Here is a 12,310-nt window from a genome sequence, read left to right as displayed (position 1 = left end):
ATTTCGGTGAGCGATCCAGTCAGTATGAATAAATCAAAGCTAATTAAAGTTAAATGCCGCTCCTATTCAGGGCTTTGCTGAGCACACAATCTGGCATGAAATAATTATGTTTCAATTGTACTGTGAAAAGAGATCATGGCCCCTTATCGAGGCCCCTCTCTTGCAGCCCCCCCCCCCCACACCCCCGATCTTCCTGGGGATTTGGAATGCCCCGGCCCTCACCGAGCACCCCGAACACAGGCTCTTCATCTTAACCAATACACTCGGCACCGTTCCCCAGGCCTGCAGTGATCATCTCTTGAGAACGTAGCACTTTAATGACCACGCGGGTATGCGACAGACACCAGAAAACAAACAAGGCTCAAAGCGCTACTCGCGAGCAGTTTATTCAGGCCTTTCTGTCTCGCTCGCTCTCGGACCTCGGAGAGAGAGACACACGGGAACATCGGAGGTATTAAGAGTTCATCTTTGCCTACTGCAGCAGGAGTTGAAGACATAGTTTACCATCTCCCAAGAAAGCAGCTCGAGCCAATGAGACAGGAGCTTCCAGCAGCTATCAGCTAATGAGAGTTCAGCACAAATTCCGAGAGGAATCCAGGCTGTATTAGGGTCCTGTTTAATCCTCTAAAAGATTCAAACACCCATATGAGAACCAGGGGAAGCTGTCAGGAGAATCTCTGTCTCTCTCTGTCTCTCTCTGTCTCTCTCTGTCTCTCTCTCTGCCTGTCTATCTCTCTCTCTGCCTGTCTATCTCTCTCTCTGCCTGTCTATCTCTCTCTCTGCCTCTCTCTCTCTCTCTCTGCCTCTCTCTCTCTCTCTCTGCCTCTCTCTCTCTCTCTCTGCCTCTCTCTCTCTCTCTCTCTCTCTCTGCCTCTCTCTCTCTCTGCCTCTCTCTCTCTCTGCCTCTCTCTCTCTCTGCCTCTCTCTGCCCATCTCTGCCTCTCTCTGCCCATCTCTCTCTCTGTCTCTCTCTCTCGTTAATATAGTATTAGCAGGCAAAAGCGTCACCATTTCCCTCTTCAATCCAATTGCACGTTCAATTTGCCATTTGCTTTCTCTCCATCGCCTGGAAAAAGGCGTCCCCTGTCTGGGATCTCACCTCGAGATGTAGGGCGCGCATACGCTGCCCAAAATGTTGCCCGCCGCTGACGTTGCCATGGAAACCCCCGTCTCCCAGACAGGGGTGAGAGAGAGCGAGAGTCTGGCCACCAGGAGAACAGGTCTGCAATACCGAGAATACCGGGAGTGCCAGGTGATCTTAATGATGATTCTAACAGGCCGTAATAGAGGCATCTGCAGAGACTCGCTCTCGTTAAAAACCCCTCCATCCACACATGCATGAAGGGGTGTGCTACGACGCACACACGCGTGCGCACACACACTCCACACTTCTATAAATGAGTCCTGTCCAAAATATTAGCAACGGAGATATTACAGCTGAGATTATGCTAGAATATGGTTAAGTGACGGAAGTGAGGCATTCTGTTCGGTTCATGTTGTGTAAACAATAATATCTGGTTTTAGGCATTCAAATAGAGAGGTATCACTTCATTTGCAGCTGTGCAAGCAAACGGCTTGAGCAGACGATGACAGGAATTCCTCACTGACACTTTTTTTTCTCCCCTCTTCTCTTTCTTCACCACAAAGCTTTAACAAAAACACCTCCCTTAAGGGCTTCTGACAACTGACAGCTGATGTTTCTCTCCTTCGAAAGACTGTCATGTTGGCAGTTTCTCTGGGGGGGGGGGGAACCAAAACACACACACAAACAGCAACGCACAAGGGCAAGCCAAACCCTGTTAATCGCCACCCCAGTGATCCAAATGCTATAACCGGACACAGATATGTGCTTATGGCCAGCCTTGGCCTGCATGGGTAGACGTGGGCCAGGAGAAGAGTCAGACTGGGGGGGGGGGAGGGGGTGTGAACATGGCTTGCTCCCTTACAGGACCGGGTGTGTGGGGGGGCTGAGAGAGTGATAACCCCGTGGGAGCATGCTGGCGTGGACGCTCACCAGATGACATCTCAACCCACCAGTGATCTTTTTATAGTCCCTGTGGCCTGCTGACTCGAGGGGATTTGACCTCACAGGCACGCACGCGCACGCACGCACACGCACGCACGCACGTGTCTGCTCCCGCACTGAGGGGAGGGAGGGAGTGGGGGGGAAGAGGAGACTCCAGACGGATGCCAGGCCACTCGACCCCTCTCCTCCTCCTCCTCCCCTCTCCTCCTCCTCCTGCTTGACTCCCCTCCCGGTGACTGATGTATCTGTCGGGGGACTTCCGTGGCTCCTGTGTCGCTCCACATATGTCTCCCCTCTCCCCTCTCCTTCACACGGGGGCCATGTGAGCACGCTTCGCCCTTCTGGAACATCTGGAGGGCTGGCTCTCCTGCTCTGTGGTGGCTCAGAGGAGGCCAGATGGCCCCGGCCCGGCCCCGCCCGACAGCGAGCAGGGCCATCCGTAAAGTGGTCTGTCTTTCCACACGTCGGTCACTCTAGGTCAAAGGTCGCGAGATGCGCTGACATGAATGAGGCTGGCGTGTTTCGACGCGTGACCCGCGGCGTGTGAGCGACACATCCAGGCCGACAAACAGGAAGGGGATGTCACGAGAGGGATTCAAATGCCTAACCGCTCCGATCCCTCCTTGTGCTCCGCGCACGGCGTGCCTTTTCCCATTCAAATGCGTCGGTTTTATCGACGACGACAGCGCTGACGAGCGCTGGGCCCCCGCGGACAAATCTAACCCCGACACCTGGCATCTGTCTGTGAGCTCACACCAGAGTGAGAGGAAGTCAGCGGTGTCGTACGCGCCGTTCCAAAACGCAGCCCGTCTAAAAAAGCCACCGCCGGGTGAGCATGCAAATCGAGGGGCCTCCCTGAATCACCTGGTTCCCCCCCCCCCCTCCCGACGACACAATTGTCTGTGTACACAGGAGAAAGGGAAATAGAAGTTGTATGCAAAAGGTGTTTTCAGATTAGATGCGGGGCTATGCAAATTGTGGTTGTGTGTGTGTGTGGGGGGGGGGGGGGCTTGTTAGGATGGTGTGGTGAGGGAGGCCACCCATAAGCCCGGTGTTCTTATTTCCAAGGCAAAACACGGTTGGTTACAGGACCAACAGGCGGGGCACGCTCACAGCAGGCGAAAGAGACACGCGGCAAAGCGAATAATGTGTGTCAGATGGCTGAGCGGTGAGAGAGTCGGGCTAGTAATCAGAAGGTTGCTGGATCGATTCCCCGCCATGCCAAATGACGTTGTGTCTTTGGGCAAGGCACTTCACCCTACTTGCCTCGGGGTAATGTCCCTGTACTTACTGTATGTCGCTCTGGATAAGAGCGTCTGCTAAATGACTAAATGTAATGTAAATGTAATTATTCCGGTCGGTTCCGTGAATGTGACGCGGGCGATGCAGGAGGTTACATTAATAATCAAATCATGGCTCATGACCAGCCTCTGACCAGCCTCTGACCAGCCTCTGACCAGCCTCTGACCAGCCTCTGCCGTGCCATTTCACCTCGAGAGGCTCCAGCCTCCGTTTCTTTTTCCAAAAAAGAAAAAAATTCTGATCACACAGAGATGTTAATGTAAAATCGGAGAGGGAGAGGGGGGGGTGCAAGATAGCTGGAGAGGAGGCGGCAGGGGGGGCGGTGGGGGGGCGACAGCTGGCGAGTTTCAATTAGTTCTCTCTCTCTCTGTTGCAGCTGACAAAAAAAAGGATTCGGCGGCAGCAGTGTGGGATGGGTGTACAGCTCTGACACGGCGCCCGTCCCAGCACCAGGGCTGAGAGAGGAGCCTCGTGTTCGCTTTTTCTGGAGAGCTGGCAGCTTGAGAGCCACTACCAGATCCCTGTCGCCGCAGACTGCGGCCATATGGCTCCGTGGGCATATGCCACCCTCTCTCCAGGCACATGCCATTGTTGTCGATGGAGGAGTACGTGCATTCGTGAGCCGGAGTGTGTGTGTGTGTGGAGGGGACACACACACACTGTACTGCTGACTAGCCTAATCGGGTCAGATCGGTGTGTGGCTTAATTGCCGTTCCGAGGACCAAACTAACATGTGTTAACCTGCGGTCACAAGGGTTTATGGAAAGGCATCCACACGGCGACTCATGTGCCACATCGGCAGGGCCCTTCCCCCAGGGGGGGTTAACGTGTTGGGGGTGAGGGGTCGTGTTCTTTGTCTTGACCGTCACTCTCAGCCTCGTGTGGACACGGCAGGGCCGTTGAAGGTCAGTGCCAACGAGGTTTCCTGAAGCAGAGGGCGGACATCTTGGGAGTTTTTTTTCTTTCTTTTTCCTTAAACATTAAAGTGTAAATGGCAGCTCTGACCCAGGCCACCCTGTCAGGGAAGGAATGTGACCCCTTTCACCGCTGATGACCCCTGGTCCCTTTCTGCTCTCCAAGGACACACAGGCAACAGGAAGCAAGACCATGGATAACCCTCTCCATTTCCAAGGATGGATTTCACACACACACACACACACACACACACACACAAAAGAGAGAAAAGGAAAATGAAAACCACCCCCCAGCAACGCTCAAGAGTTCTTCACAAGACGCCGAGCGCACTAGCCTTATCATTTCATTAATTAGCGCGACACGCTCGCCCGCCGGACCGGGAGCGCGGCAGCGGCGGCGGCAGCTGTCTCGATTGATTACAGGAGAGGACGCGGCGCGGCAATTATCCAGATGACTGAGGACAACGCCTGCCACTTCTAATAAACGGCCCCCGCGACCGCCTCGCCATCACGCCGGGGCGGGGAGAGGGGACAGCCGCCGCGGCCTACCCTGCCTCTCCACATACCTCCGACGCCCTTTCAGAGTCGCTCGACAGGGCTCCGGTGAGATTACTGCGGTTCTGTTCTGCCACCCAGCATAGCTGATATATATCAGCTTGATATAGCCCTGCATTATGCCCATTGCCCCCTTTTCCAAAATACTGCTTTGTTGCCCCTGCAGGAATGCATCCTATTAGAGCTGCCCGCTGGTTTACCCGGCATATAGAGGTATGGGTGGGAGACAGGAGGAGGGTGGAAGAGTGACTGGGGGGTCGGGGGGGTGGGGGGTGGGGATAGAGACAGAAAGAGAGATAATCTCAAAGCATCAAGTCTCGGCAGAGACACGACTGAATATGTGCTTTTTTTTTTTTTTTCTCCAAGGGTTCGGAAATGTAAATAGAGGTACTCTACAGCCTGAATTCAAGCATGAACCTGCAGCCAGCCCGCAGGTCTCTAAGTGGATATAATATCATCTCTCAGTGACTAACTGATTGCTACTCAATGGCGAGGAGAACGTCAGTCCGGAAATCTTTCAACAGATACCAAGTGGCGTGACAGTGTGCTGAAAGGGGCCTGTATGTTTTGGCTCGGCCCGTCCTCGTTCTCCATTTCAATACGCCTCCTTGTGACTGGTCCTCCCCCCCCCCCCCCCACCCCTCCCTTAAAGTAAGCAGCCTTTGGGATTTTCGACATGCCCTCCACCTTTTGTCATTTCCTCATTCGCTGTTATGACATATGGCAGCCATTGTTGGTCAGAGGCATAGGATAAACATTTGGTGGGAGATCATGTTTCTTCCATTCCTCTCCAGAACGATGTTTCTACCTTGGCCTTTTGTTGTGTGGCGGGGTTCACCCACGAGGAGGACGAATGAGTTGCTCACCTGTCCCATGCAAATCAAATCAATGTTTTGCGTCCCATGCAAATCAAACCCAGGTTTTGCGTCAACTGAAACCAACGGACTCTGAAAGACAAAAATGTCAGGCTGGCATTGTGCAGTTTTCCTTTGTTAAACCAACCCCGACGTTGGACGAATAAACTTCTCTTGGGTAACATCACGCCCCTCTCTGCATTTTTCCATCAAGTGATTGTTCTGTTGCTACAAGTCCAGTTCAGCCCTCCACTCACCTCCATCGGGAGTCAAAACAGGCTGTTGTTCCAACGACTACGTTGTTGCAAGAGCTTGTCAATGTTCAATCACTCGCAAATGCACTCCCTGCTGCAACTCACATTCCAGGCAGATTTCTGCATTGCCTCCTCAAAGCAGGAATGAATGTGCACACCTCACCCCAAATCCCAAACTCTCTCCATATGGCATCTGTAGAAGTCAGAAGGAATATGTATACATAACTGTAGATGTTTCGACTCCCCCTGGTGCTTTAAAACGAGACAAATATGTGAATTAAACAATCGAACAACGTACAGCCCACAACAACAAGACACATCAAATAACGAGCTTGTTTTTTGTTTTGTTTTTATGAACAAGGAACCGTAAGCTACATCCTCAGTACTGCAAGCCAATAAAAGCAGGTTAGCCTAAAACCCTGGTGAGATATTTCTAAAGATAACCCACTCCTGTGCCTTGAAGGCCCCCAGGTTAGGTTTCAAAAGCTAATGTCCCCCCAAGGAAAACGAGTTGACCGGCCTCACCACCCTGATCTAATCAACACCAGCACTAGAGGAGGATCCTGTTCACGGTGTGTCTGCTAAGCTAAGCCCCGCGCTCCTGGGGTGCACGGCAATTAGCATTTTGGTCGCTCACGGACGGGGCGAGAGACCAGCTGTTGGAAGGGCAACACCCATCGCTAATCGCCGGGCGCTTAGCTAGCTCGAAATAACGCTCGCATCTCCATTAAGCTTAGCCCGGGTCGTCGTCAGGGGTTGGACGTCTGCAAATGTCACACAGAGAGAAGGAAGGAAAGCACTCCCCCCCCCCCCCCCCCCCCCCCGCTTCTCTCTTTGCTCGGAACAACTTGTCAGTGGTTGACGAGTGAGCTATGGTGCAGATGTTTGGGCTTAGCCGGACAAACACACAAAGCTAGCTTCACGGTGCCCCCCCCCCACCCCTCAGGTCCTTTCCGAGCACGGAAAGAGGTGAGGACGCCGGGCGTATCAGGTTAGCAAACATTCCCACTGCTTTCCTAGCACTCAATCCATCATTCTTGATTAGGGAGCCGCCACCGGGAGAGAGCCAGGGCCTCGCACAGAGAGGGATGGAGAGAGGGGGGTGGGGGAGGGGGGGGGGAGGGGGGTAACACGGCCGAGGAGAGGAGTGAGGGAGCAGAGGGCAGGGAGTCGTGTCAGGGAAACTAATGGAGACAAGGCCCAGACCATGACCCACAGGAAAGCTGTGGGCTGCCTGTTGTAACACAGCTCTGTCTGCTTTCATCTCCACACACACACACACACGTGATCCACCACACAGAAGCATGCTTTGCTGACAGGGCTTGACACAATCTGGTTCAGGCCTCCCAGGCCCATGAGAGGCCAGGCTACATTACCAATTGTTTGTGAGTTTCACGCTCATATGAGCTGTAGCATTTCACTTCAGACTCCAAGTGCAGTAAAGAATTGATTTGTTTGGAGTGTTAGGACAATGTCACAGGTGGGGACCAGACACTGAGAGCCAAGACAGAAATTGGCCTTAAATCAGCCAAATCAGGAGATGAAATCGGCGCAGGATAGAAAAAAACCGTCAAAACAAGGCCGGGCTCGGAACAAGAAAACATGAGCAGACGGCTCTATTTCGAATCACTTCGCACCAATTAGCCTCCGCCGACGCGACAACCAAAAGCCTCGGGATCGACACCCGAAGCCCGACGACGCCGTGCCCCTCCAGGCGCCCCTGGAGGGCCTCTCCCCCCTTCCGATATGAGCTATGACCAAGCTGATTGCGTGGAGCTAAAACCTCCGGGCGTCACACCGCCCCCACCCCCCCCACCTCGCCACCGTCTCTCAGACGAGAGAGCCGGGGCCGCAGATGGCTCTCCGTCTCTGAGGAGCGTGTTGTGTGCACGTCGGCGACCGCAACACCTGCTCCGAGATTAGCCGGGATGCTACGCTAGGCCCCGAGGCTAATGGACGACGCTGCGGTAGATAGGCCCCCCGGGCTCTCCAGCACACCCCGCGTCCACTTGCCGTCTGTCAGTCAATCAGCGTTGACTGACCGGCCCAGCCTGAGACCCGGGGATTTGGTTTGAGGTGGGAAGGAACAATATATGCTTCAAACCCGGGGGTGTTTTTCTTTGTGATGGAAAATCTATCAGTAATCTCGATGAAGCGTATGGTTAAGCACAGTGTGGGTTTCATTTAATAGGTTATTGTATGTGCCGTTTTTTGTGGAATAGGTATCATGACTGAAAATGCTTGTTCCTCATATAATAAAAACAAAAGTGCGATTGGATCCATTTCAAGCAAAGGTCTACTGCATAACCTATCAAATGGTTGCTAGTATGTGGAGTATGGGGTAGGGAGTTTATGCTAACACACACACACACACGAGCCTCAACCTCTCTCCACACACGCACACACACACCACCTCTCCCTGGGCGATATCCTACTCTCTCAGCTCTCGAGCCCCCCCAAAGCAAACAGCGATGGACCAGGCAGCCAGCTAGCCCCGCTGCTTCCTGCTGATCCCCAGCACCAGTTAGCCTCCAGGCCCTCCACTGCTCAATGGCCCATTCCAGAGAGGATCCATTAAGGGCCCTCTGGGCCTCGGCCTCCTCGCGGGGGGGGGAATACGCCATCCGCCAAACACAACACCCAAACAGATGACCGCTTGATTATTTGACGAGGCCGCTGTGCATGTAAAAAATTTAATAAAAAATCCAACAACAAAAAACCTCCCCTTTCCTCGTGTAGGCGTCCTCGGTCTGAACGAATTACCTCGCGATTCCTGACAAAACACCCCGGCGACGAGCGACTCTCGCGCCCATAGCTGAGGCACGGCTCCGAAGTCCCCCTCCCTCCCTCCCTCCCTCCCTCCCTCCCTCCCTCCCTCCCTCCCTCCCTCCCTCCCTCCCTCCCTCCCTCCCTCCCTCCCTCCCTCCCTCCCTCCCTCCCTCCCTCCCTCCCTCCCTCCCTCTCCCTCTCTCTCTCTCTCCCTCTCTCTCCCTCTCTCTCTCCCTCTCTCTCTCTCTCTCTCTGGGTGGCGTCGTTTGACTCCGCTCACCACGCGTGGAGTTCAAGGCTATTAGCCAGCGTCTCTCTCCAGGACCTGCCTTGCTCGCCGCTGTGCGAGGGCAGAAAGGGCCGCAGTGTCCTAAACGTCCCACCTGGGGCTGAGCGCACAGAGAGGCTTTGAGAGAGCAGCGGCGTCCGCCACCGGGAAGTTTACGCTACCTCATGTGAAGTATACGCTGCCTCATGTGAAGTATACCAAAAGGGGGGTATTGGGGAGGGGGGGGGGGGCGTCGGTGCCCTGTAGCTGTGCAAAACGGCAGGAGAAGACCACCCGACTACTTAGGAAAATAGTTCATATGCCAGGCGGCTAGTCGTATTTGATTTAGACTCTCTCTCTCTCCCTCTGGTAGCTTCTCATCTCGACAGTATTCCCTCCTGGCGGCGTTCCTTCACACAGTCGTCCTCCACCCGTCATGGAACCGAAAACCGTTTTGCTTCCATCCTGTTTTTCTGACGATGGATTCCCCATCTTTGTGTGGCTCTGTGTGATCTGGTTCCCAAACACAGTGAAATCCATAACGAGCCTGTTTGTAATATCAATCTGCGGCTGCCGTCTGTCCCTCTGCCAGCGATTGTACATTATCCGAGCGCCATGTTTGGCCACAATCGCTCACCATCTGGCTTTGTCAATGAATATTACAGCCTCATCTGCAAACAACATTGGCTGGAAATGTGCAACCCAGATGAGCTTAGAAAGCACTGCACAGGGAGCTGGGGGGGGAGGGTTCTTCAAACACACATAAAAACAGACCAGTTCCATTCTCGCGAAACCAAGAAAGGAAGGAAGAATCAAAGACAAGAAACCTGCCAGGATTCACAGTGCTTTTTTATCATTCGAGGCCTGACTGTAGAGATAAGGCAAGAAAACTGACGTTTTCCCAATGCAAACAATCGAAGCACTTCCCCATTTTTCAGCTTGCGTTTCCCCACCGACTCAGAGATTACACAGAGCTTCAAATGAGTGGCTCACCAAGACTTTTCTAGAACAACTCAACAGAAGCCATTGGTGCCTGGCAGAGTCCAATTATAAAGATGAGAGCTCACTTTCCAAAAAAAACAGATCTTTTACTGCTTGGAAATACTTGATTTCCTGTTGCTACTCGTAGCCTGAGGGCTCGCTAGCGAAAAAAAAAGGTAGCCGTCCACCTGTTCTGTCTAGACAAACCCAGCGGTTATGGTTGCACAAGGCAAACACTACCATTCCAGAAGGATCTGCCGCCAACCATCTCTTGTTCAGCTGTGCCTTGCTCTCCCCTGACCCGTCTCCTGCTGCAGACAAACAGCACCAAGCACCACAGCATATTAAACAATATCTCACCCTTCTTGTCTCAGCAGGAACACAAACCGATCGCCTCTAAACGGCGCCCCTCGCTGAATGTACTCGCTCATCCGGGCACATAGATAGAAATGTCAGCCCAGAAATGTCAGCCCAGTTCTGTTCTGATGGGGGGGGGGGGTCACCTCCAGGTCATAGACACAGCCGTCGACACGCCCGGCACTTTCTGCTCTGATTGGTCGATTCCGAGCTGCTTATGGCGCACAGGTTCGTGTGTGGGGGTGTTAAGGTGGGAGGGGGGGGCTATTGATGGTAAAACAAATGCATCACAGAGACAGAGAGCTTAGCAGAGATAGCAGCTCTCCACCTGGGAGAGCCAGCCAGCTAACTGCAATAATCCTGCTAAATGAATCATTACTACATGGGTACGCGTTTGTTGAGTACGACACGGTAAATACTTCATTACCCCAGATACCACAATTATAATTAATGCCAAGTGCTAAAATGTGCAGAAGCAGATGCACGCAAAACGCTCAAATATGTATCTACCTTGGCAAGCTAGTCAACAAAACAGTCAACCCTAAGGAAATGAAAGGCTATAATTTTCCCTGTAATCTCACTCTGACAGACGGCCTGACTTGACTTCACTATTTTCTCTCTTCTCCATCACTCCTCGCTGTCTCTTTACCGCTTCCCCGGATCCATATCCACTCAGTGAACGAAAGGCTGCATCAAGATCTAATCACAAAGGCTTCAACTGATCTCCTATTGGCTGTCACTACAGCCAATCCCCACCTACCGACCCTGCTGCAGATGAGAGAAAGCCTTAGCAATGACTGGCAGGTGCCAAGTTTTCAGTCAGAAAACCGCCCTTATAAAGGTAAATGACGGGAAGTCAACTGAAAGGACGGATCTTTCTCCAGCTAACAGTAAGCGTTTATTCCAGGCCATAGCCCAGCCATCAAGTCCCCAGTCAACCTAGACTGTGCAACTCTAGACATATTTCATGCAGAGAGAGGACTTGCACAGTCGCAAGCTTTCTTCTAATGGAACTAATACTTCCTGTAGCAGAGCTTCAACGCAGCACTCTGGATCAGCGTGACATATATCAGCAATGACATTACAAGCAGACTAATTGCCTGACTAGAAAAGTCGGAATTGACCGAATCAATTAATGTTACTAAAATAAACCTGTGAAGGGAACCCTCCCCCCCGACACCACCCCCCCCACCCGCCCCAGACCCTGTGAGATGTGATGTCATTTCCACATTTCAGGCAAAGTACACCGAGTAATCTCTCCAATTGGTTTCCAGAGGAGGTTGGTGGGTACTGGGTTGTGTGGTTTAGGACCATGAATGCCGGCCACCCCCTATAAATAGAACATGACAACGTAATCGTAATTTAAAACGCAATAAATAATAAAGAAGAATTAAAATAATTTATGGAATAAGGCGGTTTAACAAGGCAGTTTGCCCCCACCCCTGTCCCTAATGCTAACGCTCTGTGGCCAAGCAATGGACAGCTGCAGTGCAGTCTGGGAATTCTGTAATTGCTTTTTCTCTCCCTGAAGCCAGCTTCCTGCCTTAAATCAAAAAAGGCAATCTCTGTCAGTAATGGCTCAATTAATAATTAAACACGTGTCTTATCTCTGGCACGCGGCCCCCTATTTATTTTCATCTCTCTGACAGAGATGGCTGCACAAACAGCATTAGTACTATCAATAAAAGAAGCATTAATATCGTCCGCTCGCTCCAAAAACAAATCACGGAGCTCATAAGCTGTCCTATGACTGGGAACAATAATAACTGAAGGATTAATAAAGTAACACACCCTGAGCTTTGGTTTCCACTGCTTTTCTGGAACTCGTTTTACCCCTCGGTGCTCGGAAACGCTCCAACACAGGGGGGGAAAACATATTAAGGGCTTTGGTATTCTGCGAGGATTTTACTCCCTGTTTAAAATTTAAATTGAATCAGAGAAACAAATGAGATTGAGCTCAGGCTCAACAATAACTGTGGAGGTGGTGGCGAGGACAGCAGCGAGGGCTGCCTCCGTCACCGCCTCGCACG

At 52.3% G+C, this 12,310-nt stretch overlaps 1 protein-coding gene across 1 annotated transcript in view; it reads right to left on the bottom strand.

Annotated features, from left to right (window-relative positions):
* The window catches only part of fbrsl1 (fibrosin-like 1), a 219,449-nt gene that overhangs the window by 16,100 nt on the left and 191,039 nt on the right, over positions 1-12,310 (bottom strand).

The sequence above is a fragment of the Hypomesus nipponensis genome, chromosome 28 (assembly GCF_054491055.1).
Source record: "Hypomesus nipponensis isolate SF chromosome 28, ASM5449105v1, whole genome shotgun sequence".
In the NCBI taxonomy this organism is placed as follows: domain Eukaryota; kingdom Metazoa; phylum Chordata; class Actinopteri; order Osmeriformes; family Osmeridae; genus Hypomesus; species Hypomesus nipponensis.
Note: the sequence above shows the minus strand (reverse complement) of the source record. Positions and strands in the feature narration are given on the sequence as shown.